General features: G+C 34.0%; 1 protein-coding gene across 7 annotated transcripts in view; it reads right to left on the bottom strand.

The window, feature by feature from the left end:
* FOXP2 (forkhead box P2) overlaps positions 1 to 27,043 on the bottom strand; it is a 533,480-nt gene that overhangs the window by 354,031 nt on the left and 152,406 nt on the right. For all 7 annotated transcript variants that reach the window (XM_082632343.1, XM_082632342.1, XM_082632346.1 and 4 more), the window contains one exon: positions 12,319 to 12,409. The gene's annotated coding sequence lies outside the window, so the exon portion shown is untranslated. The remainder of the gene's footprint in view (positions 1 to 12,318; positions 12,410 to 27,043) is intronic.

Raw genomic sequence — 27,043 nt, 5'->3', positions numbered from 1 at the left:
TTTTAATTACCTTCCATGAGCTGACTAAAAAATCAGACAGATGCCCACAGAGAATTACACAAATGCCAAGTGTTAGAGATCAGGGAAAATACCCATCCTGGGATGTTGATCAGAACTTGAGATGCAATGGACTCATCTACGAGGTAAGTCCTTCTGAACAAACACTCTTAGAGGGTTTCTCCAAGATAGGCTGACAAAAATAAGATGACTTTATTTTACAGAATTACAAAAGATGATACTTAGAAGAGATCATAGAAGTCTAGTGCAAAATGCCTTTTTAAAAATCATTTTTCACCAATAAATCATAGATCTGAACTTCAGACAGGTAAGCAGGCTGTTTAAGTTCACAAATAGCAGCAGAGACAAAGAACAACTCGGATTTCTCAACACTGAAACCAGAGCCACCCAGCAGGGACCATATTGCTTTCTAAGGAGAGTTTTGGAAATTTATGGGGGAACAAATTTTTCGTTGGAACAACAATTTGAGACATTGCTATCAAGTGTGGACAGGAGTTTTGTTTGTTAGTCAACCTGCAATAATGAAGAATGCTATTGCATCTTGTGAGACTTTTTCTAAAAATTCATAGAAATTAAAAACTTGTGACTAGATCTAATCTTATTTCATATATATAGTCTAAAATATTTTTCATGGTTTTAATATATACTCAGCCAGGATACTGTATATCAAGGTAATATTTATTTTCTTCAGAACTTGTCTGATTTTTATCATTTTGGGAAATAGCACTAATAATGGCTCATGTATTACTGTATTTTTAGCTATCAAATTTATAGTTAGTCTGTAAGTAGGGCATTACATGACTACTTCATAAGATCTTCTAATTTAGTCATGTCGAATAATTTACATTTTATACTACATTGATTTTTAAAAATTATATATCAACATATCTAAGAATTTCATTTCATATTAATAAAGGGAGAACTACACAATATTTGCTCTAAACAGTGGACTTATGTCTCATGGGGCTAAGAAACACTTGGCCTAGTCATTTCCTCTTAGGATTAATTCTAAATTAGCTTACACAGTGGAAAGAGGTGTTTTTCAGGTTTTACAAATGACAGTTCTACAAGATAAGTCACTGAGTAGTTAACATCTAGGTTTTTTTGGAGAAGTGTACAGGCATCAAGGAAAAAAGTCTTGCATGCATGAAAATTCCAATTTCTAAAGGCTCTGGAGCCATGTGCTTCACAACATCATTGTCTTTAAAGGTGTTAAAATCCTGAGCAAAAATACAAGCAAGGATATGTTAAATCTCTGTTACTCAGAAGTGTTGAGCAATGGGACACCTGGCTAATGGTATATAGCAGAAAATTATGCATTAATTAGAGAACTGCAACTGGTTGAGAATTTTAAAATTGTTTTTCTATTTTAAGATTTTTTTCTTATTTCAAGAAAAAATACATGTTCAATGAACAAAGTTTAAACCATACAAAAAAGTATAAATGAGAAAATGAAAATCTTATAACTAACCCCCGGAAATAACCACTGATAATATTTTGGGATGTATATATATATATATATATATATATATATATATATTCACATATATATGTACTATATAGAATATATACATATTTCTAGTAATTTTCCGGTGAAAAATTAAGGAGTTTAAGCAAAACTTACATGTTATTGAAACAGTGTTTTGTAACTTGCATTACTGACTTACCTAAATATTCTAGGTTATTCTGTTTATTTATGCTATAATTTATTTAACCAGTTTCATTTCCCATGGTTACTTAGGATGATTCCTCATCTGTGATGTGAGAAAACATAAGAATCCATATATCTAATCACCTAATTCATAACAGGACAACAATAAGTTGAACCAGAGAAGCCGCTATCTTCAGATGAGAAAAAAAAAGGTAGTTTAAATCTCTTTTCCACTCCCTTCAAAATCCCACCAAAAGCGAAGTGTTACCTGTGTGTGCATGTGTGTGTGTGTGTGTGGGGGGGGTGTTTGCAGGGATAGATTCTAGAAAAATTGGAATAAGCCTTCCTGTAAGAAAACTCCCCAGAAACTAGGAACATTGCTGTGCTGACCTAGAAGTGTAAATGGCTACTGTGTAATCCTTTGATTTTCTTAAATTATTTTTAGAAGACAAAAGACATAGAAACCACTTTTCTATTATTTTAATAACCTTTCTGAACTCCTGGGAGATAAACTTCCATCCCTGTTTTTCCCCTTACGCTCCTTAGTCTTCTTGCCTAAGCCCACCCTGCATTATGCAAATAGATTCCTATAGAGTGAAAGTCCGGTGAGGGTCCAACTCCTCAAATAATGATTAAAATGAGAATATTAGAATATTTACAGCTTCAAGTAACAAGAAAACTAAACAAAAAAAGGATTAAGTAGAATAGAAAGTTACTATCTCACTTGGTGAAGAGGTAGAAAGGGCTCCAGATATAGTAAACTGATTAATCAAATACCAAATGCATTTATTTATATAAATTTAATGAAGTTATTTAACATTATTTAATATTTTAATTTAATAATATAATATAAATTAAAAATTCTTGGCTAGGGAATAGAATTATCATAATTGGCTTAAACTAGTCAGTATCCACCCATTGGAACTGGGGATAGGGTCAGTTTCCCATGAAGTATATGCTATGCGGAGTAATGACGTATATCTCAACAACATCAGGGTTCTGGTAAAAGAGAAAGGATGTTCAAGCAACAACCAGTAGTGTCTACTTCAAGCAGAGTGACTATACATCTTCACCTAAGACAACTCCAAGGCACACTTGTTGTCTAGGGTAGATAATAATATTAATAATAATAATACTCTCAAAAATGTCCTGGATGATGTATAATACAGCTGTCTAGCTACTAGTTGTATATTTTTAAGATTTCAGAATTAACTTCTAACGTATCTTTGTTACAATTATAAAGGAAAATTGCTAAACCTACAGTGAAAATAAAAATAAGGTTTCAGGATGCATAGTCAGCCTAATAAAATTTTAGAGTAATTATGAAGCAATCCCTTTATATTGACTGAGACACTCATTACAACTCATTCTCACCAACTTCTTAAACAGATTTTATGGATTCTTACTAATATTTTCATACCTTAGTCCATGTTTTTCCATTTGGAAGAAGTGCTTTATTTAAAAATATATTCTATAATTCAGATAACTCATTTGGACTGTGCTAGCCTCCAAGCATTTAATATACAGAGCTATAAACTGCATCGGGCTTCCCTGGTGGCGCAGTGGTTGAGAGTCCGCCTGCCGATGCAGGGGACACGGGTTCGTGCCCCGGTCCGCAAAGATCCCACATGCCGCGGAGCGGCTGGGCCCGTGAGCCATGGCCTCTGAGCCTGCGCGTCCGGAGCCTGTGCTCCGCAGCGGGAGAGGCCACAATAGTGAGAGGCCCGCCTACCACAAAACAACAACAACAACAACAAAACTGCATCATAAACCTCTTTATGCTTAAATACACACTGCGTTTTGGGCCATAATTAAGAACCACAAGAGAAGAAGGGCTATTCAACAGTCCTGAGCAACAGAGCATTAAAGGGCTTTGGACCTAGTCTGCCTTAGCTCCTATCCTAGTTCTGCCACACATGAACCGTGCAACTCTCTGGGCCCCACTCCTTCACCTGTAAATTGGGGACAATAATGTTCTCTACCTCAGAAGTATCTAACTCATAGGTTGTGAGAATTAAAGGAGTTAATACTGGGAGGGAGACGCAAGAGGGAAGGGATATGGGAACAGATGTATATGTATAACTGATTCACTTTGTTTTAAAGCAGAAACTAATACACCATTGTGAAGCAATTATACTCCAATAAAGTTGTAAAAAAAAAAAAAAGAGTGAATACTGGTGAATCTTAGAAGAGTATCCAGTACTAACTAATTTAAATGTCAGCTATCATCATCATCATCTCCATCATCACCATGTGGAGCTCAGGCTACTGTCTGAGGGACCAGATTATAATGCTAGAAGAACTCATACAATCTCAAAACTAGCAATATAAAGAGACAATAAAGTATTATGAAAAGTAGAATTAAGTGCAAAGGAACAAAAGGTGATCAGAAAGAAAAAAGTAGGGTATAAAGAAATCAAGAGTGGGATCAGAAACAGACACACTAAATGCACCTCTTTACTACAAGTTCCTCTCATTTGCAGTCTGGCATGTTGCTAAATGTGTAGAATATATTTGTAAAGGACTAAGGCTTCTCAGAGTCTCAGTGTAATGCTCTCCTCATTTCAAGAAAAATTCTTTACACATGATTTTCTGAAGGCAAGTTCACAATGAATACCAAAATGTCAAAGGAGATAAATGGTTGGAGTCCAGAGTAAATGAGATGCAGTTCTGGAGAGAGGAATGAACTTTAACATTTCTGGTTAATCAGAGAGAAATATGTACAGAGTGTAACAATGAAGAAAACAAATATAAAATGTAAGGGCACTAGAACACTAAGAATATAAAATTATTTAATAAATATTGGGTAGCTGATTATACTTATAGCCTTGCTATATGAGGAAAACTGAAATGTAGTAACTTCTCCTTGAGTTCACTCACAAGAGAACATGAAGCATGTTTATTCCATTCAGCCTTGCATGCTCTCAGAGTCACCCTGAACCCTACTGAACCCTATGGAGGAAAAAGGGTCACATTTATGGTTAAGAATCAAGCACTTATTAACTGATAATATTACTTAAGAGGTCAAAAAAGAGTGTCAAAGATTTCTTTAAGATGGCTCATTCCTAACATGAGAGTGTCATGTATGCTTTACATCTAACTGATGACAGTTGAAATCATTATGGCATAAATAATTCATAGTTGTGAGAACTGATAAAACTATTGGGTACCCAGAGACAAGAAAACATGTATTTAATGACTATAACTAAAATTAAGCATGAATCATTACCTGAGAAATAAATGAATAAAATATATTAGCAGATTTTTAAAAAATGAACTAAACATTTAAGAGGGTATAAACTGAAGTTATCTTGAATTTGGAGAAGCCACAAGAGAAATTACAGAAGAAATTATTAACGTGACAGATTCTTTATAATGTGGAAGAGAAATGCTGTCTTTAATTAGCAAGTTCAGAAACTTTTCTAACAAAACCCTTTTATTGATTTTTCTTCTATAGATATTTACTTTTAATCTGACCCAGGCAATCAAATAATAGATCTTCATTTCCCTGCATCAGTCTTTCCACACATTTTCACACAGGTGCTCAGATCCTTGTATTTTACAAATTAAATATGTCAATACATGTTATCATGGCATCATATGCTACTGTCATTAAAATCTCATAGAATTCCAGATGCTAAGGTCACTCTAACTTCTTTATTCCTCTCCAAGATTATTTCAGATGATAATATATACAAAATAAATATTTTAAAATTCTTTATATAAACCTAACACTTGTATTCAAAAAAGAAAAAAAAATCACAGGATAGTGTCCAAAAAAGGGTGTTCTCATGTGAACACATACTCTTAATTAATGAATAAAACACTCAAGATCACTAGCATCTTTTAGTAGACTAAGGTTTACTGTTATTTTCCAACCTTATGAATCTAGAGTGTGCTTTGGCAAATCCATTCATTTGTGTTATTTATTAAATTCCCTGAGGCTACTGATCCATGCATTTAAGTGTTGGAAAAAGACAAAGAAAAAATCATCACAGTATTGTAGTCTCAAAAGTTCTTATCCATATTACTTTCATGCAGAGGACCCACTGATTAAGACCAAAAATAAAACGGCAATTGAGACTTATGCTTAACCTTTAATTGTATGGACAAGAATGAATATTTAGGCCCAATATAACAAGAATATTTTTCCCTTGATATACTGAACATGAGGAGTATTCACATCTGTTTCACTGCTTTGCCTTCTTCATGGGCTTAAACCTGCCAAATTATTCCATTTGATTTCAGAGAATTCTCATACGGCAATCTATTTTATTTACTTTATCTTCAATAAAATGGTTCAGTGAGCATTAGCAACTCTGAGACACAGGTTTCAATCAGTCTTCAGGCAAAGGCGTCAATCTATATTAGACCTACTGTGCTCTGAGTTGCAGTTAGAAAGTTGGATAAGGCAGAGCAGGCCTAATAAAGCCACAGTGAAGAGAAAGAAAGCTCTCTCCCCAGGCTATCCCAAGCATCGCTTACACAATACCAGGTGCTGGGTTCAACACATGAAGAACTCCTTAGTAAGGCTGACAGCTAAAAGGAGGCTTCAGACTAACTTTATTTTACATGACACCTACAGTAATAGTCCTCTGTACTCCAGCTGCCACTAGTAAAAACTTGAAATGCCAACAGTTAAAAATGAAGTCTCATATTCACCCTTCGGATATTATAGAGGGGGAAAAAAACCCTAAAAACACTCAAGCTGCATAACATTTCTTCTATAACATTTTTATGCAATCACTTATACAACAGTAGTTTCAGTGCACCCTTCCTTACAAATGTGTATGACATTTTAAATAGAGCCGCTGGATTAGATTTTAACCACAAAACAGTCAGTACGTTTGAGCAACAACTCATTTTGGAAAATGATATCATTAAAGATGAATTCCAAGAAATGTGGGGCAGTCCTGTTAGATGCCGTGAAAATGTCTCCCAAAGTACAAACTTTGTAATGAGTGATGCTGGTTCATATTTGAGATGGGCTGTAAAAAGCAGATTATTGTAATGGTGCTCTTCCCAGCAAATAAGACCATTACAAAAGTACTTAATGTTCAGTTGAATTGAAAAGCAGGCCAGTTAAAAATCCATATTTTGCTATTTTGTATAATGGTTTCAAAAATTTTACTACTGGATCACTCCAACCCACAAATTTAAAACTATAAATGTAAACTCTCTTTTTTATAGGAACAAATTTCCATTTTTTCGGTTTTTTTAATATAATGCTGTATTTTTGCCCAGGTTCTATCATCACAATATAATCAATAGGAGGGAAATTTGGAATGATGGTTTAATGTGAATTTATACAAAAATGTTGTTCTATTACTTGCTGATACATACTTCTCAACTCACTTTTCTGGAGACCAAATGTATTATTTTTCTAATTTAACATTTCAAAGTACAGCACCCCAATTATGTGTACATATATCTAGATGCTTTCGTGTAACGCTATTCTTTACAACTCTATGAGGACATTAAAGGAGAAGAATGGAAAACTAGCATGACAGATTAGTAGAATAGATTCTTTGAACTCAGATTCTGTAAAGGTAAGAGTGTTTTTAACTATTCCAAACAGCTCTTCTATAAGAAAACCAGTACCAGACCAGTACCCATACCCACCCAGTCCTGAGGAAGCATGACTCTCCAACACTAATGTGATCAATGAATAAGAGACTAAAAGTGGCCTCTGCGTATTATAAAATCAGTATTCCAGGTGAAACCTAAACGTTTCACATTTTCTTCTCACTTGGCTCACTTTCTTATAAACATGCATGCCTACCCCATTACATTTACTTTAGAGACAACATATCCAGTATACCTTTAATCCTTGTATTCCCTGCAAAGTCCAGGCCAGTAATGAAATAAGTGGAAATAATTTTTAGGGGTAATATATTATAAAATGTATTAATTATCTACTGTTACATAAAAAAATTACCTCCAAATTTAGCAGGTTTTGACAAAAAAAAAAAACACATTTATTATGTCACACATTTTCTGAGGATCAGGAATCCAGGAGTAGTTCAGCTGGGTGGCTTAGGCTCAGGGTTCCTCAAGAAGATGCAGGGTATTGCCAGTTCCTCCATGTCTATTGGCAAGAGGGCATAGATCCTCACCACATGGATCTCTCCAAGGCAACTAGCCTCCCCCAGAACAGGTCATGAGACTGAGAGTGAGAGACAGAGTGAAAGAGAGAAAGAGAGAGAAAGGGAAGGAGGGAGGAAGGGAGGGAAGGAGGAAAGGAGAGAGAGAGAAAGAGAGAAAGAAAGGGAAGGAGAGAGGGAGGGAAGGAGGAAAGGAGAGAGAGAGAGTGAAAGAGAGAGAAAGGAAGGGAGGGAAAGAGGGAGGAAGGAAAGGAAGGAGGAAGGAAGAGAAAGAGAGGGAGAAAGGGGAGGAGGAAGGAAGAGAGGGAAGAAGGAAGGGAAAGAGAGAGAGAGAGAGAGAAAGAAACAGAAACAAGAAAGAACACCCAAAACAGATGTCCTAATATCTTGTATAACCCAATCTGAAAAGCAAAATCCCATCACTTGTACCATATTCTATTCTATCAGCAAGAAGGAGCAACTCTGGTAAATGTGGGAGGGAAAAATACAATTGTATGAAAACTAGGAGATGAGGATCATTAAGGACCATTTTAGAGGCTGCCTACCACAGCCCACCCTCTGGACAATAATCATTCACATTCTTCCCATGTGCAATCAGTTCCAAATATGTAAGTTGTACTGGATTCCTAAAGGTCATTTAAGGGTTGACTGAGGTACACTTCAGATTACTGAGTCAGTGTAAGAGTGGATAATTTATAAAGAACATCCTTTGAAATATGATTCTCAAATCAACCACTGTTCTGAATCAAGGAGGTATTTCATATATTTAGAGAATATTTTTTAAGATACTATTTTGTGCAAGGCTACAGGAAATACACACATGATATTATGCAGGAAAAGTCCTGGGTTGGCTAAAAAGGAGGAAAGAAATAGGAAGTATGTAATGGAAGAAGTAGAGATGTAAATGTGCATTACAGGCATGGAGAAAGGGAAAGAAACAGTAGGGTATGCATCGACAAAGATGTGGGCAAGTGTAAGGCATGTAGTTCAAGGTATACATAACAGTGTAATGGGGAGGAAATGTCGGATACTGGGGTTTTGTCAGATCCTGGAGAGTATTAAATACCAGGGCAGGCTGTTTTAGTCTGGTGGTTAGCCAGCTTAAAATAATGGATCAGTATTAGGCAGGGAGGAATGGCCTGCTGGGATTTATACTGTGAACATAACTGAGAATAAAATTTTACAGTTAGTGACAATATTCCTTTTTTATTAAATCTTACATAATTGTAAAAAACCCTAAAATAATAGGTTAAATGAATTTTAAATTAAGAAATTCAACACGTTGTGGCAGACAGACTCTAGTGTGGTCCCCACATTCATGCCCTGTATAATTCCCTCCCCTTGCATGTAGGCAGGACTGTGACTTGCTTCTAACAGAATATGGCAAAGCTTATGGGATGTTATTTCAATGGTTATGTTAATACATATACACACACATACATATATGGTTCTATTTTGCTAGTATTTAGTAGGAACTCTCCTACTGACTTTAAAGAAGCAAGCAACTATGATGTGAACTGCATATGGAGCGGGCCACATGGTTGGGAACTGTGGATAACCTCTAGGACCTGAGGATCTCAGTCCTACAAATGCAATGAACTAGATTCGGCCAAAGCCCAGTAAGTTTGGAAGAGGATCCTGAACTCCAAATGAAAATGCAGCCTGGCCAATATTTTGAGTAGCCTTGTAAGATCCTGAGCTAAGCCATGCCTGGACTCCTGACCTGCGAAAACTGTTAAGATAATAAATGTATGTCGTTTTAAGCTTTAAAATATGTAACATCTTATATAGAAATCAAAAACTAATGCACATGCTAATCAAATCACAGAACGTACATTTACAAATTAGTTCCTTTTTACCATTTCATGGACCAAAGTTAGAATGCTATTCTGGATACTGACCAGGTGGCCTGGATAATACAGTCAAACTTTGAGATTAATATAATGGGGAACAAAACAACAGCTAACTTTAAAAAAAATGCTTACTATGGCCTTTATATGTATTCAAACATTTAGTCCTCAAATTGATTCTATAAAGTAGGTACTACTATCTCTTTTTTCCAGATTCAGAAATTAAGTGTTAGAGAGTTAAATGACTTGTCTAAGGTTTCACATATGGTAGGTTTGTTTTGGAACCATAATTCAAATCTAGACAATCTGATTTCCAAGCTTACATTCTCAACAGCTACACTCTATATAGCCTCTTTGTTTACAGTCTTATTCACTCTGCTTCCTTTTGCCAAGAAATGTATGCACACCATGTATTTGAACACTTGCCCAGCCCCTCCTAGGCCAAATCATCTTCCTGTACAGTTCATTTACTTTTCAATAATATGAAATTACAGCAAATATTTTGTCAGTCATGATGCCTAATTTTTAGCAAGTATTTATGAAACTTACAGCAATTTTCTATAAGTATGTGAATGAAGTTTATTTCTACTCCACTGAAATAACTAAAACTGATCTTTTACTTGGATTTAATATTCTTACAATAGAAACTCTGGAAATAATTGTAAATACCATGAAGTAAAATATACACATACATATACACACTCAACTAACCATTTACCAATATACACAAACACTCTCAGTTGGAAGTTGTGTGAAATATTTTAGTTCCCATTTTAGAAGTATAACCTAGGTCAGGTTCTGTAACCTCTCTGAGAGGTAAAATGGGCATAATTGTTCAAAAATAGGAAGATTCAACCAAGTATTTACTTTAGGGATTTCTGGGGGAAAGGAACAGAGGAGTGGTAAGGGAAGAAGAAAATTAGTATTTCTTGAAAATGGCTATGTATTTTCATACATACACAATTATGTACCCTTCCGGGAAAAAGACTCTCTATTTCCTAAAAGTCATTTCTTTCATGGTTCCATGATGTTCACTGTCGGGCAACTCTTACTTATAAACCTAAAATCCCCCGGCTATTACTAAAACAAACGTCCTGTTACTACTCAACAAATGAGAATTTAAATATAAAAGGTCTTACAACGACGGGATATATCAACATAACCATTGTCTATAGTAAGCATAAATCACTAACTCAGAAAAAAGAAAGACTGAGCATAAGCAGGTATGGGTTCTAATAACACATAACAGTCCATTATTAGCTATAAGATCACAACAAGCTATACTACTTTTCCCAAGTCATTGAAATTCTTTGTCTTTTAGTTTCTCCACTTACTAAACAATGAATAATAATGTCAACCTTACTTACATCATAAGCAATGCAAGAGTAAAATTAATAAGTTTAATGAAAGAGCAAAATGAAGTAAAAAGTTGCCAAAGTGTTTCAAAAATCTTACATGCTAAATAAATGCGGAATCGTTTTGTTTGCATGTCTGACAAAATTATAAAGTTGGTACAGAACAAGAAAAATTCCATAGGCAAAACAGTACCTGAGAAATAGTTGACTATATAATTCAAGCACATTGACAAAAATCTCTCAGGGAAGATATGGAGTCTCTATCTACAGAAAGTTTTAGAAAAGTTTAGAGCAATGCAGTCATCGCAGTGAGGATCCTGAGAACTGTCCTACGCTTATGGTGAACCCCTTGATAAAGAATTCTGGTGAGGATCCTGAGACACTTCCTACACTTACGGTAAACCCCCTTGATAAAGAATTCTGGGGTGGAATGGGCAATAAAAAAAGAAATCTGAAGAAGTCAGGGCACCAGGGTTCCCCTCTCTTTGGGGGTAAAGACTAGAGAGAAAAATGATGTAAATTCATCTAGAATTTCTTTCAGTTTTCTTTTTATAAGTATATTATTACAGATTTGGCCACCTATAACACACTGCTTGATTGATACCATAGTCAAGAATGACACTTAAAAACTAATTTCACAGAAACATTATAGAGTAAGAGTGGGAGATAAAGTCTGCATTTCTTGGAAATGCAACTCATGCTGTCTTTGTGGTCCTTATTTTGTACCAAACAATGGATTTAAAGTTATCTAAATTGACATTGTAAATATCAAGGAAAACTACCATTAGATTCAAAGAAGTATAACATTAAAAAGTAAACAAATGCTTTCTAAACAGCTGACTTGCTAGATCTCAAAAAGTTTATTTAAAAAAATTAAACTTTCAAGAAAAAATCATTACTAGTATTCTACTCTTTAGTTGCTGACATTTCTAGATCCTCCCCAAAACCTCAATATCACCCGGGCCTTAATAAAATAATATTGAAAACATCGGTATAAAAGGCCAGCAAAATGGTAACAGAAAATACTCCAAGCACTTTTCTTGTCTAGTAATTTCCTTTCAATATTTCAAAACCAGATTCACATTCCACGTAAATTTGTGTTAATTTTCAAAAACAAAGTGAGACCAGTTTTAAAAGGAAGAAGGAGCACAGCAAGGCGTGAAACGAAAAACCCAACAAAGAGACAGTGCCATCCTTGATATGTCTCTACGGTTCACTGACAATTTTTTTAACCTTTGGGCAAAGATATTTAACCCAAAAATTAAAGGACAAAATAAGTGTTAGAAAAACAAAAATAAGCACAACGAACAAAAGAGACTTATCACCAAAAGACCACTTACCTATTTCTTCCAGATCTTCCGCAAGACTTTTGAGTCAACCTTGATATGGAGCCCTAGGTAAATTCAATCCCAGCATCACATTAGAGTAGCCCTGTTAACAGAGACAAATAATTGTCACTGCTTTGAAAATTAAGTTTGCATTTATGTCCCAATTAGTTCCATGACTTCACAGAACATAAAACACATTCAACCTCAAATAAGCATAATGCATTCATTGCTTTGTGAGTCTTCAAACGTGTATAAAATTACTTTTCTACATTTTAATTTAGAGAATTTTAAATCCATTGATTGGTACAAGGCAAGGACTGCAGAAGCAGCACTAGATGCATTTCTAAGAAATGCAGATTTTACTTCCGACTCTTACATTGATTTGCCAAGTTTAAACTTTTGATGATTAAATTTTGCAATTTATAGAATAAAATAATTTATGTCTCAAGGTTCCCAACTGAAAACATGGCTGATTTCAACTGCCTCTTCAGCACATACTTAATGAGCTTTGTAGGCCTTTCCACAATTAACAAGTTGGTAGTAAGCATTTTCTTCTTATAATCACAATGTAAGGGTTATTACCCTAATACTTATTTGAATTTATATTTTCCATACCCATTTCCTATTTAACCACTCTCTTTTCTAGTCTCTTACTTCTTTAATCTGAATGATTTAGCTCATACATTTCTTAGGCTAAAATAAGTGTTCTGAAGGTCCAACAAAATGATAGGACTTAGTGTATAGATAGTAAATGGACTTCGACTCATAAAACAACTCTGACTGGTAGGGACCACACGAAAAGCTGTAGGAAGACTAAATCTAAGTCTACTAAATCTAAGTCTACTAAGTCTGCTAATTGTTCAATTAGCAATGTCTGCCACAGGCATTGAAAATGATGAATGACATCATATGCCATATCTGTTGAACATTTAGGCATTTCAGTAATTTTATTTAAATTATGTCCAAACACTTTTGGCTAAAAATTCTTTCTTCCAATGCAATCTTAGGGAGAGGTCAATTAATTAAACAGATAGAAACGAAACATTCTGGTTGAATCAGGACCCCAAATACTCAGTTCCACCACTAGTCTCTCCTCAGTTGCCTTGGAGGTATTCCACGAAGCTTTAGTTACACTGAAAAGCATAACTTGAAATCACTGTTTTAGTTCATCTTAAGTATTAGGTAACTCAAAGTCACAGAAATGTAGGTAATTCAAACTCCTGTTGTTAACATTCTAGCATTCTTCCTCTATTGCTTCTGTTCTCTATATTTCTCTCAATGACAAAATTTTGCATAGGAGCAGGCTCCACCCTTGACTTTCCTTGTGTTAATCTTTCTTCCATAATTATTTCTTGCCAGCTATATGCCACCAAAAGATTTCTTATTAAAATATAACAGTCTAAATTATTTCCTAACTCCATATTGGCTTATTTCCCCCCCTTCCTGTATTCATGGATATCAATTTTTCCTATATCAGTCTATAAGTTCTAGATTTTTAAAGAAAACCTAAAAACACATTTTAAAGTATATGCTATAAAAGGTCTATCATTATCAAAGTTAAATTAAAAAATAAAGAGCAAAGAGAAGGAACCCACTCTACCAAATGTTAGGATACAATACAAGGCCGGGGACGGACACTGAGATATAGAGTTCAGAAATAAATCCACATATCAATAGTAACTTTATGTATGATAAGGATGATATCAAAAGTAAAAGGAAAGGTTGCTATTGACTTATTGTATGGAGAAAGAAAAATAGTCTCAGACTATGGCAAAAAGTAAACTTAGCTCCTTATTTCACACCATATACAAATTTGGATTCCACCTAGATTAAAGAGTTTTAAATGTGAAAGTTATCTTTCCAAAGCTAATAGAAAATATTTAGGCGAGTCTTTCTGAGAATTAGAAGTAAAAAGCAATTCTGAAATAAGACCCAAAAAGCATAAATAATGAGGCATAAAATTGATGGATTTGGCTAAGTCAAAATGAGAATTTTTCAGTGAATAATACCATAGGTAAATTTCACAGATAAACTGAGAGAAGACCTAACACAAACAAGGAATCAATATTAGAATAAATACTCAGAGGCAGCTAATAGAAAAATAAGCAAAAAACTTAAAACGGTATACTTTCTTAGAAGGGGAAGACAGAATAGCTCTCAAGTATAGTTTAAAATGCTCAAAGTCACTTGTTATCAAGAAGATGCAAATTAAAAACCAATGAGACACCACTTGTCATCAGAATAACATAAATTTGAATGTTGGATTCTACCTAGTGTTGGCAAGAATGCAGAAAGACCAGCACTCTCTTGTTTACTGCTGATGGAAGCATAAACAATACAGCTATTCTTAAAAGCAATCTGGAAGACCTAAAATGTCAACCTGCTTTTTATGGACCCAAAACACCCTGTGCTGAGCTCTAGTACAGCCTATATCAGCTTAGTTTTAATTTCACTTTTTTATTGACATGCCTTTCTCTCCCACTAATTTCTCCATTTTCATTAATCAAAATTAATGTTGAAAACTGATAAATCAAGAAATAGCAATAAGAATATCAGTTAAAACTATGGATGTAAACACCAGAAACGTGTTGCCTCTGTATAGCTGGACTGGGCAGTGGGAAGGTACACGGCAGAGGTCTGCTATTTTTCATTATAATAAGCCTTCTGTTTTATTTGATTTTTTTAACTCTGTGCATGTATTTCTTTGACCAAAGTCAATTTTAAATACAAAAGAAAAAGCAAGAAGCTAACTTTAAAAATAAACAAAGAACATATCATCATTGCAGCATACAGATTTTATTTTAATAAGCATATGTTATTTTAGTAACTTAAACCTCAAGAAAAAACAAAACATGTCATAGAATATTGATCACAGTGATCATAATGATCACTTAATTATATACCAAATGATAACTTAAGAATCAAATGATCACTTAACTGGATAAGGGGGAAAAAGCTTAATTAAAAAAAACAAAGAAACAAAAAAAAACTTAAGTCAGTAAAGAAAACTAAGAAATTGGACAAGGCAAAAGCAGAGCCAGAGAGGCAAATTAGGATTCTCTTACATTTACACATTCACATGCGTGGATTGGTTGCTGACTATATGCCAGGCACTGTCTGGGCTCTGAGATAAAGCCACAGCCCTGCTCTCATGTAGTGTGCAGTACAATGAAGAATATGTAAAGGATGATGATTTCAGTGTGTTGAGAAATATGATGTGTGTATGTGTGTGTATGTATATACACACAGGGGCAGCATCCAATTTAAGCTAAGACACTCAAAGATGTCCTGGATAAAAGTTCACAATTACAAACACTCCCTTTTCTAATTTCTTCTAGCCTTTTAAACTGGATTACAAATTTATTTAAGGTTCGCTGTGGTAGGAGAGGACGGCATCACTCAAACATTCCCAGAGAGTTTGAACTGTCTTCTTTTAAGGAACTGTATTAGATGAAGTGAACAATTACTAGGTGGTTTAATTTTGCTGTATTTATATTTTCCTAGGAACTCCTGGATACTCAAGAAAGAGATTTAGTTTTCTAATGTGTTACTTGGAACTCTTTGTTTCTACTCTCCTGTCTTTTAATTAACAAAAATGAAGATATGTCCTAAAAGAAATACTATCATTCAATTGTTTTCTAAACAAGAGAGAAAAATACATTGTGCAAACCTTAAGTGTAAAAAAAGTGTCTTTTGAATTCTACTGCAAAATAGCATAATACAAAATCCTCTGTCTAGTGAACATCACGATTTGGAAAAATATACTCAAAATCTGAATAAACAAAATGCATTTGTTATATAGGTCATAATGTGTAATTGACATTCAAAAGTAAAAATTACACTAACATTTTAGATACTGTTTTCACACAGATGTGGTTATAATTTTGAACATTCAGCATAGGTCTTCTCAGAGAATGGTGAAACCTAAGAATTATTTTCTTATCTCAAAACAAACTAGTGAACTATAACCACATCTGAGAATGTAATAATTGACCATTGGTTACAAAGGCTGATAGTATAACCAACCTTTCAGGGAAGAGAAAATAAACAACCAAACCCCGGCAGAGCAACAAACTCACAGGTTTAAGTCCAGTTGTTGGGCAATGTGGATATACGCTAATAGCATAAAAGAAACAATCATAGGCTTTGGAGGAATGGGGAAAGGTTTTTTAAAATTATTCAGAAGGGAGTCCATATTCTATATGAATAGTTATTCCATTCCTACCAAAATTTATGAAGGGTTTGGAAGGTGTTTTGCAACCAGCATTTTTTCTTTTTGCATCAGGCATTTACATGAGAGGAACATCATACCATTATCATTTTGTACAGATGCTGCAAATATCAAGAAAGGACATAACTAAGATTTTTTAAAGCTGGTTCTGCAAAGGCTAAATGCTGTGAAACTGCCCACAGAAATATAGAGAGCTCACTACAATGAGCATTAATTAATTTAAAGGTAGAAGTAATGCTAGGTCAGTTACATAAAGGATTCTGCTCTCTTGGACTTCACCCAGAGCAAAAGTCAGAGCTGCCAGGTGGAACTGTGTAAAAATACATGACCATATTTACACAAATACGTAAAAACACTTTAAAATCAAATTTCATTTGTTTCTATTCTTCATCGTAGTAAGAACATTTAACATGAGATATTGGCTCAATAAATTTCTAAGTGCACAATACAGTACAGTTATCTGTAGGCATAATGCTGTACTGCAGTTCTCTAAAATCTATTTATCCTGCATAACCAAAATTTTAGATCTGCTGAACAACAATGGTTAATTGCATAAAAGACTTTCTTCCGCTTCAGTCATTGCAGTTACTGAACACCTCCTAAGTACCAGATTTGCTATCTGCTGGAGACACAGAGATAAAAGATATTCTCTCTGCTGACCGCTGAAGGACTGGTTAAACATGCAATAAATATGCTTCTGAATGAATGATATTCCCCGAAGCCAAAGATAGATCCTAAGTTAAAATGTGATACCGTGTAAGCAAAAGTAAGCATGGGGTGATACCAACTATAACAGCAATTTGTCTTGTGAAAATAATTATTTATGTGGCAGGAGTAGAAGGTGACACCTCTGTCTCAATTGGAACAAAATGCCCTTCTGAATTTCTCATGAAGTAACAAAAAGAATAATTCTTATATTCTAAAAGCTGGAGACTTTTGAGTATATTTAAATTTTTCTCTATGTTTTATAAAAAAATTACTGGAAGTAAATACTTTTGATGACATTTAAAGTTAGAAAAAAGGCTCATCAAGTGAGCATAACTCACTTTTCACACAACACGTAACTTTCATTAAAAAAACCTTCAAGCTTAGTGGAGCTATTTTATAATAATAATTGTCAGTTATTTGAATGAGAACTATTAAAGTCATATAAATCATAAACATTCAAATATATGCTTCTATAAATCAAACTGAATAATAAATTCCAAAATAACATGAATACTGTTTACTATTTCTAACAGGTTGTGGAAGAAAGAAAAACCACACAGTACTCTTGACACCATTACTAATAGAGTAAAACATTAAAAACTGGAGAAGGGGAAAAAGCACTTCAGGCAATAAAATTAAAGTATGAATTCTGACCCTAAATTCAAAAACTTTTACAACCATAGGTAATAGGTTGAAAACAAGCTCCTGGGTTCAAACACAGGCTAGAGGTGACTAATTAGTTCTACAGAGGCATGTGCTCAGTGGGAGCTCAAAAAACACAGCACTAAGTTAATAAAAGAGAATTTCTTCAAAAACCACTGTAGTTTTTATTGTTGTTTTTGACTGAGAGTATAAGACTAAATTAGAGGAAAATGGCAAAGAAAAATTCAAGAATGCTACTAGTAGAATTAGTAAAGCAGGTTTAAACACTTATATTACAAAGAACACAGAGATCAGATTTCCTTTCACGCCCTTCATTGTAGTACAATGCCTAAACCTTAAAAAATGCATCAGACAAAAGTGCTTTCTTTCTCTGTTTCCTTTTATTCTCTTGCTCATCCCTTCCTATTATGGTAATTCCCTCCTTTCCGTTTTACTTGTATAAGAAAATAAGTATGCTCATTCCTTTTGATGTTGACCAATAATTGTTTTTATTAATATGGATACCAAGTTTAATAGCAGATCAACATTTATGACCTTCAGAGCAAATCCCTGGATCTATAATTTTTTAATTTTCCTCTCCTGTTTTCAGTGACAAGAAGGTCTCATTTTCAAAAAAAAATAACATAATGCTCAAGTCTGTAAACAGGGCTTGGAGAAGTAAGTGGACAACCTTAACGTGGATGAAAATGACTCTGCAGCTGCTTTCTTGATGCTGGAGATGCTTGGTCCAACTCTTTTCAAACCAAAAGAAACATGATGCAGGCAGTCTAGAGAACCAGAACTCCAAGCTTAGGGAAAGCCTTTTAAAGGATGTAAGAAAGATTTAACGTATTGGGAGTTGTAGGATTTCCCAGTCCTTTGAGGGATCCATAGCCACAACTATATAAGGAGTCTGATAAGCCTGGATGACTTGGAAATTTCATGTTTTCTCAACCACTTGTCAAATGATTCCATCCCCAAATCGCTTCCTTGACAAATTCATAGTCCTAATCTTATACCAGTTCTCTTGGCTTCTACCACAATACAATGCATTTATCAATAAGGAGAATCCTCTACATAATGACGTTTGTCATAAAAATTTTTCAAGGGAGGGGCCTCCCTGGTGGCGCAGTGGTTGAGAGTCCGCCTGCCGATGCAGGGGATACGGGTTCGTGCCCCGGTCTGGGAGGATCCCATATGCCGCGGAGCGGCTGGGCCCGTGAGCCATGGCCGCTGGGCCTGCGCATCCGGAGCCTGTGCTCCGCAACGGGGGAGGCCACAACAGTGAGAGGCCCACATACCGCAAAAAAAAAAAAAAAAAAAAAAAAAAAAAATTTTCAAGGGTAACACCAGCATATTGTCACCCAGGATACAGTATTTGTTTCATAAATGCTAAATTAATATTAAAGCTACTTAAATTTACGAACCTCTTACTTCCTGCCTATCCACAGCTTTTTATTCAATACTTCTGTTTTCTCAAATTGAATATTCAGCTGAAGTTCCACCAACACTGAGATACTTCTATCGTCTAACCTAATCTACCCAGAATCGAAAATTTAAAAAAAAATTTTTTTCAGAAAGTATAAGTTCTTGAATGAAATGCAACTTGAATTGAGCAATGTTTTTTTTTAACTTTTTATTTTATACTGCAGTATAGCCGATTAACAATGTTGTGATAGTTTCAGGTACACTGCAAAGCGACTCAGCCATACGTATACATGCATCCATTCTCCCCCAGACTCCCTTCCCATCCAGGCTGCCACATAACACTGAGCTGAATTCCCTGTGCTATACAGTAGGTCCTTGTTGGTTATCCTTTTAAATACAGCAGTGTGTACATGTTGAGAGCAATGATTAAGAAAATCACTTCCACTGGAATGCACTGGGTCAAGCAATGGATTCTGAAGTCAATAAAGTCAGAAGGTAGGTTCAAAGAAGCTAGATCAGCTGAAGAGGTATGCCCATTTTACAGTACTGAATCTCCCTTCAATTCTGCTTACTTCACAGGTGTACTTAATTCATCTATTTACAGAAGCTATTCCATACATTTATTAAAGTAAAACAACACAGCTATGTAAGTTATGAAACAAAATGCTTTGATTGAATTTTCTTACATAATCTCATATCTAATTCAATATTGGTTGTTCAGATTTCAGGCTGGCAGCTTTAATAAAAACATTACCTTCTCTTTCTTTTTTTCTTCTTTCACTAAAAGAACAGTCATCGTTTATCTGATAGCTAACTCTTATGTTGTTTATTTATTGCTGACAATAACTCTTAATCATCATTTGATTCTGGGAGTTTATTCTATGCCCTGGGTGAATGCTTATAACTCTAAGATGAGATTCATATAAAGGCCCCCAATGCATTCAAATCACTAAGAAATAATCCATAAAACTATCTATTATGCCAATTCTTCTTTCTATTTTTTTGATCAAAAATTGGTGGATATTTTACTACAATACAGTGTGAAATAAAGCAAATTATCAGGGTCAACAAGTGATAAAATTTATGTGAGCTAAAAATCACAAAAGCATCATTAGTTTTAGAATTGAAAAAGAGATTGTGATTATATGAATATATTGCCAGAAACTTTACAAAACACTGTTTTTTCAAATATTCAAGTAAATACAGCTTGAAAATAGACAGAGGAGAGCACCAACTTGACAGCACTATACCCTTTTCTGTGTATTTTTATTTAGATGAGAATCTGTAGGGAACTGGATTCCAAGTATAATCTGGTGGGTTCTTTTCTAATGTTTTTTAGCCACAAAAACATATCTGTAGGCCAACATTTATTGAGGATTTATGATGTGTAAGCACTGTGCTTGGAGCTTCCCAGATACCAAACCAAACTGACAAGAAGCTCACCAGGTATTCACAACAGTTAAACATATATCCCTGGAAATTCAGCAGGAAATCCAAAATCCCATTCTCATACACTTTTCTGAATTATCTTAAAGTACTCTTCACAGCATATCAAGCCTAACATTTTACAAAACCATTTCAGGGGTACCATTTGAAGATCCACAGAAGTATACCAAAGACAAGAAAAAAATATTTGTAAGTATACTCACTTAGCTATTGAAAATGTTCCTCAATCAATTATTCAACCGTGCTAGATTCTTATTAACCAATATCAGTCTTCCTTACAAAGAACTTTCCTGATGAAGTGAATTATTTGTCAGTGTGTTCTAATTTCTAAGCACTTAGGTACCTATATGAAAGGGGAGAAACTAGTTAAACTCTTTATACTTTCTTAACGTGGTTGTATCCATCATTTCAAATGTTAATTTTAGCAACTCCACTATTTATTTTTATTTTCAAAACTTCCATAGAATTATTGGATTAACAAAGATTTATTGAGATATCTGGATAGAATGTGTTTTGAAAACACAGTTTTCTCATTTGGCCTATTTATCTACAAAATCTCAGAGAATGTATTTAAAGAGACATACCTTATACATGGTTAGAGAACTGCTACAGTTATTATTTGTGTGGGTCGTGTTACATCATAGAATGAGAAAATTAATTTATCATTGAGTCAGTTATAGAAATATGAAGCATTCTAGATAAGCTAGCTATTTCTGTATTATATAAATGAAAACTTATACTTGGTAGGATACAAATAAATATGGTTTATTTTCTGGAAAAATAAATAGTAACTCGAAAGTTTACTGAGATATTCAACTACAGTGTTTTAAAAATAAGTGGAGTTTCTGGTTGACTCTTCAAATACAACCCAGAAAATTCAACTTTACAGAATTATCTTTCCTTCCATTAAGACTGATCACAATTTTTTTCTTTTTGTTTTCTTGAGTTTTTTATTTGTAAATAAAAGTATCTGCCATAAGTAAGCTCTAAATATTTGTCTGAAATTGAATGAATGAATGAATGATCATTACTTTAAAAACATATGGCTCTAGATTATAAAATGAAGTAATCTCTGATGGACAACCTTAAATGTATCCCTAATGCTGGTGGGGGGAAATATAATTCTGAAATGCCTGTTTTATTGACAGTCATGAACAACAGAAGGACCAAAAGGCTTTTAAAAATACATTAAAAAGAGTTGCATTAACTCATTTAAGAGATTCATATTAGTAGGATCACAATTTAATGGTATTAAAATAAATTCTGAAACAAACACAATAGAATCATGTAATTTGCACATCAAATATAAACTGTTTAACTCAAGAATAATATGTACTAATAAATAAGGAAAAGGAGATCCTTAACTAACACTTCTACTTTCTCATCCAGCATCTTTAACTTTCATTACAAATGTAAAACACTTTCCTTTTTACAGTTACTTTTGTCTCAAATAATTATTTTCTCTTTTTATCCCTATTCAAAATATCAACAGCATGACCCTCTAAACAACTTACAACCATATACTGGTCTGCTTGTATACCCCTGGGCATACCTTAAGCTCTAAACCATATCAAGCTCAGCAACTTCTACATAAAGTATATGAATTATTTGTTTATTTACCTAGAATATCCACTGGTATTTAAGGTTCAGATAAACAGTTATATGTCAATTATATCTAAATACAAAAGGTACAGATAAACACAATAAGCTAGTGTTATCTTTATATAGTATTTAATCATTGGTCTGATTGCTCCAAAATAAAGGGAGAATTATTTTGTACTCAATTGTTGATCATAATTCCTTTATAATACATATTCAATATAATATATACTCAACACAAGCAAAATTTTACTTCCCCTAATTTATTTTTATGCCTCTCATAATTTAGCACTACTACTAATCTATAGCAGTGGATATCAAGAAACAAACACTGGAAAATAATCCTCTCACAGACACACATACACATAGTCCTGAGTAGTCCTACAAATGATTTTTCCAATTTTCTCTTTAAAAGCAATAATAGTGTACAGCATCACAGTACTGAAAATGAGTGACCTACTGACATAGAAGCTGTGCCTTCTGTGGATACTTTGTGAGTCTGAAATTGATTTTCTTCATTTTAGCCTGTGAGGGGTGTAGACATTACCCATCATCAGAGTGAGTAGTGGCACTAACAGAACACATTAAAGAAACAACAACTGTAAGAAAGTCAGAAGCAATAGTTCTAGGATCACTTCCCCAGCAAAAAAGAACTGGCTGTTTGCACCCACTATGCTGTTTCTTAAAACACTATATCTATATTCTGACAGATGTTGTATTTTTGTTGACAAAGTCTAATGCATAGCTTGCATAGAAACTTGAGTGGTAGTTTTCAAAATGTGAGTATGTTTGCACTCAATCTGAATTTTTAATCTGAATTTTTATTTGCCTAGATTCTGGTCAAATAAATATGTTCTAATATTACCCCACATGTGAGCAGATTCCCTTCTACACAAATACCTATAATCACATAATGGCCTTAACTCCATGTCTTACCAGGTAGCCTATAAATATAATGCTTTGTTGATTTGATTATAATGAATTCCATACATGAAAAGTAAAATCCCAGTTTACGTATTCATGTTCATAAGCAGATGAATGAATAAACAAAATGTGATATATGTATACAACGGAATATTATTCAGCCTTAAAAAAGGAAAGAAATTCTGACAGATGTTACAAAATAGATGAATCTTGAAGACATCAGTGCTATGTAAAATATGCCTGTCACAAAAGGAAAAATATTGCATGATTCCACTTATATGATATATCTAGAGCAGTAAAATTCACAGAGACAGAAAGTGAAATGGTGGTTGCCAGGGGCTGGGAGAGGGGGGAATAAGGAGTTATTATTTAATGGGTACAGAGTTTCAGTTTCACAAGTTGAAAAAACTTCTGGTGATGTTTGCACAAAAATGCAAAGGTACTTCATGCCACTGAACTATATATTTTAAAATGGTTAAAATGGTAAATTTTATGTTAGGTATATGTAACCAAAATTTTAATTTATTATTAAAATTTGTAGAACTTCATGTAGGAGTAAATCTGTGAAGTACTACAGGTAGAGTTCATAAACAAGAATGATTATGTACTGTTTTGGGTGAAGGTGGAGATCAGGAAAGGCTGATGAAGGACTTAGCATCTCACTAAACGTTAAAGATAGATGATATTTAAACAGGGGAAGGTAGGAAAATATGAGCATATTTGTGAAAAAATAACACTGGAATAGTCACATTAGGTTACAATGGAAGTTCTTAAAACTTTTTTCTCTCAGGTCACCTTTATACTTTTAAAAATTAACAAGAATCCTCTTCCCTCACAAAAAAAGCTTCTGCTTAAGTGGATGATCTCTTTCTATGAGTACTTTATTAGCTATTAAACTGAGGGACTTTTAAATCACAAGAATAGACAAGAACATATTCCATTCCTTATCAGAACAATGACGTCGATTGTCATTTAGCCTCTAGAAAACTCTACTGCATATTCACAAGAGAGGAAGAATGAAAAGAGTGAAAAAGACAAATGAGATCTTAATATGAGCGTGAAAATAATTTTGATTTAACAGTCACCATAAAAGGGCTTAGATTCCCTAGACCATATGTTAAGAATTTCTCGGTTTCAGAATGGAGAGGATGGCAGAAGAATAAATACAGAGAGCCAGAATATGCCTGATTTTACTGAAGGCCAAGCTAGAGATTTTAAAACAGAAAAATATTAAAGAGTTTTATACAAAGCAATCACTTGGTGGTGAGCTGACTTTATAAGGACTCATTCAGAAAGACAGAAATGGGTGCAGAGGTATGGGAAGGCAATCTAGAGTCTAGTTAGAAGCCTAGAAAATAATTTACCAAGGGCAAGTAATTAGTACATGGGGACAGTGCTGGAAGAAAGAATAAAACAAAAGCATCTTAAAGGAGCCACAGAAGTTACAAAAAAAATCAAGAGATAATGTAGACGGTATAGTTTTAGACAGCCATACTGCCCAAAGCAATATACAGATTCAGTGTAATCCCTGTCAAAATTACAAAGGTATTTTTCACATAAATATAACAAACAATCCAACAATTGTATGGAACCACAAAAGACCTTGAATAGCCAAAGCAACCTTCAGAAAGAAGAACAAAGCTGGAGACATCATGCTCCCTGATTTCAAATTATATTACAAAGCTACAGTAATTAAAACAGTATGGTATTGGCATAAAAATAGACACATAGATCACTGGAAGTAAATAGAGAGCCTAGAAATAAATCCACACATATATGGCCAACTAATTTATGACAAAGGAGCCAAGAATACACAATGAGGAAAGGGCAGCCTCTTCAATAAATGGTGTTGGGAACATTGAACAGCCACATGCAAAAGAATGAAACTAAACCAACATCTTCTACCATACATAAAAATTAACTCAGAATGGATTAAAGACTTGAACATAAGACCTGAAACCATAAAACTCCTAGAAGAAAATGTAAGCAGTAAGCTCCTTGACATAGTTCTTGGTCTTTTTTTCAATCTGACACCAAAAGCAAAAGCAACAAAGGCAAAAAAAAAAAAAAAAAAAAAAAATGTGGAACCAATTCAAACTGAAAAGTTCCTGCACAGCAAAGGAAACCAACAACAAAATGAAAAGGAAACATACCAAATGGGAGAAAATAATTGCAAATCATATATCTGATAAGGAGCTAATATACAAAATATACAAAGAACTCATATAACTCAAAAGCAAAAAAAAAATTTTGATGTCAAAAATGGTCAGAAGACCTGAATAGACATTTTTTCCAAAGAACACATACAGATGGCCAACAGGTACATGAAAAAATGTTCAGCATCATTAATCATCAGGGAAATACAAATCAAAACCACAATGTGATATCACCTCACACAAGTGTTGGCAAGGATATGGAGAAAAGGGAACCCTTGTGCACTGTTAATGAGAATGTATATTGGTTCAACCACTGTGGAAGAGTATGGAGGTTCCTCAAAAAATTAAAAATAGAACCATATTATCCAGCAATTCCAATTCTAGGTATTTATCAAAGAAAATGAAAACACTAGTTCAAAAAGATATACGCACTCCATATCCACTGCAGCAATATTTACAATAGCCAAGATATGGAAACAACCTAAGTGTCCACAGATGAATGAATGGATAAAGAAATTGTGGTATATAGACACTATGGAATATTACTCAGCCATAAAAAAATAAAATCTTGCCATTTGTGAAAACATGGATAGACTTTGAGGGTATTATGCTTAGTGAAATAAGGCAGACATAGAAGGACAAATATTACATGATCTCTCTTCTATGGGGAGTCTTAAAAACAATCAAACAAACAAAAATCCAAACTCATAGACACAGATAACAGATTAGTGGGTGCAAAAGGCAGGGGTGGAAGGTGGGAAAAATGGGTAAATGGTTTTTTCAGTTTAAATAAGTTGAATTTATAAAAAAGAACACATAATAAATGTCAATATTAATGAATATTTTGATAAAAGGAATGAAACTAACAATTTCCTAATTTAGTTACAACTTTTGCTCTCTTTTTAAAAAGTCAAATTTTTCTATTTCACAGACTCCCTATGTAAATTCACTAGAGATCAAGAATTGATCAATTTGAAAACCACTTATATTGCTCAATTACTTCTAAAATATTAGGTAGGCAACCTGCAATTACTTTATGACTCAGTCTTCAAATATTACTTTAAAAAAAAACAGGGAAGAGAAAACGACAGAGATTGAAACCCTGGGATTCCAACTGGAATGCTAATAAGATAGTTTCTCAGGGGGACAACAAATAAAGGTTTATACTAGATCCACATTATCCAATATAGGTAGTCTGTACCCACATGTGATTATTTAAATTTATTAAAATAAAATTTAAAATTCAGTTATTTAATGGCATTAACCAGAGTTCAAATGTTCAATAACCATGTGCGGCTAGTAGCAACCACACTGAATAATGTAATATTGAACACTACCATCATATCAGTAAGTTCTATTGGACAGAGATGCCCTAGATGCATTTATTAGAAGGGTGGGAAATAATGCATTATATAGTAGCTTGTTACTGTGTATTTACTATGCATCAGACAGTGTACTAAATAAACACTTCACAATGATTGCATTCAGTCCTCACAATGATCTTTTGAGATAGGTTCTATTATATTTCCATTTTACAAATGACAAATCGGATTAAGAGAGACAAATAACCTGTTTCAGATCACTCTGTAGCGGAGGCAAGATT

The sequence above is a fragment of the Mesoplodon mirus genome (assembly GCF_964341445.2).
Source record: "Mesoplodon mirus genome assembly, chromosome: 9".
Lineage (NCBI taxonomy): Eukaryota > Metazoa > Chordata > Mammalia > Artiodactyla > Ziphiidae > Mesoplodon > Mesoplodon mirus.
Note: the sequence above shows the minus strand (reverse complement) of the source record. Positions and strands in the feature narration are given on the sequence as shown.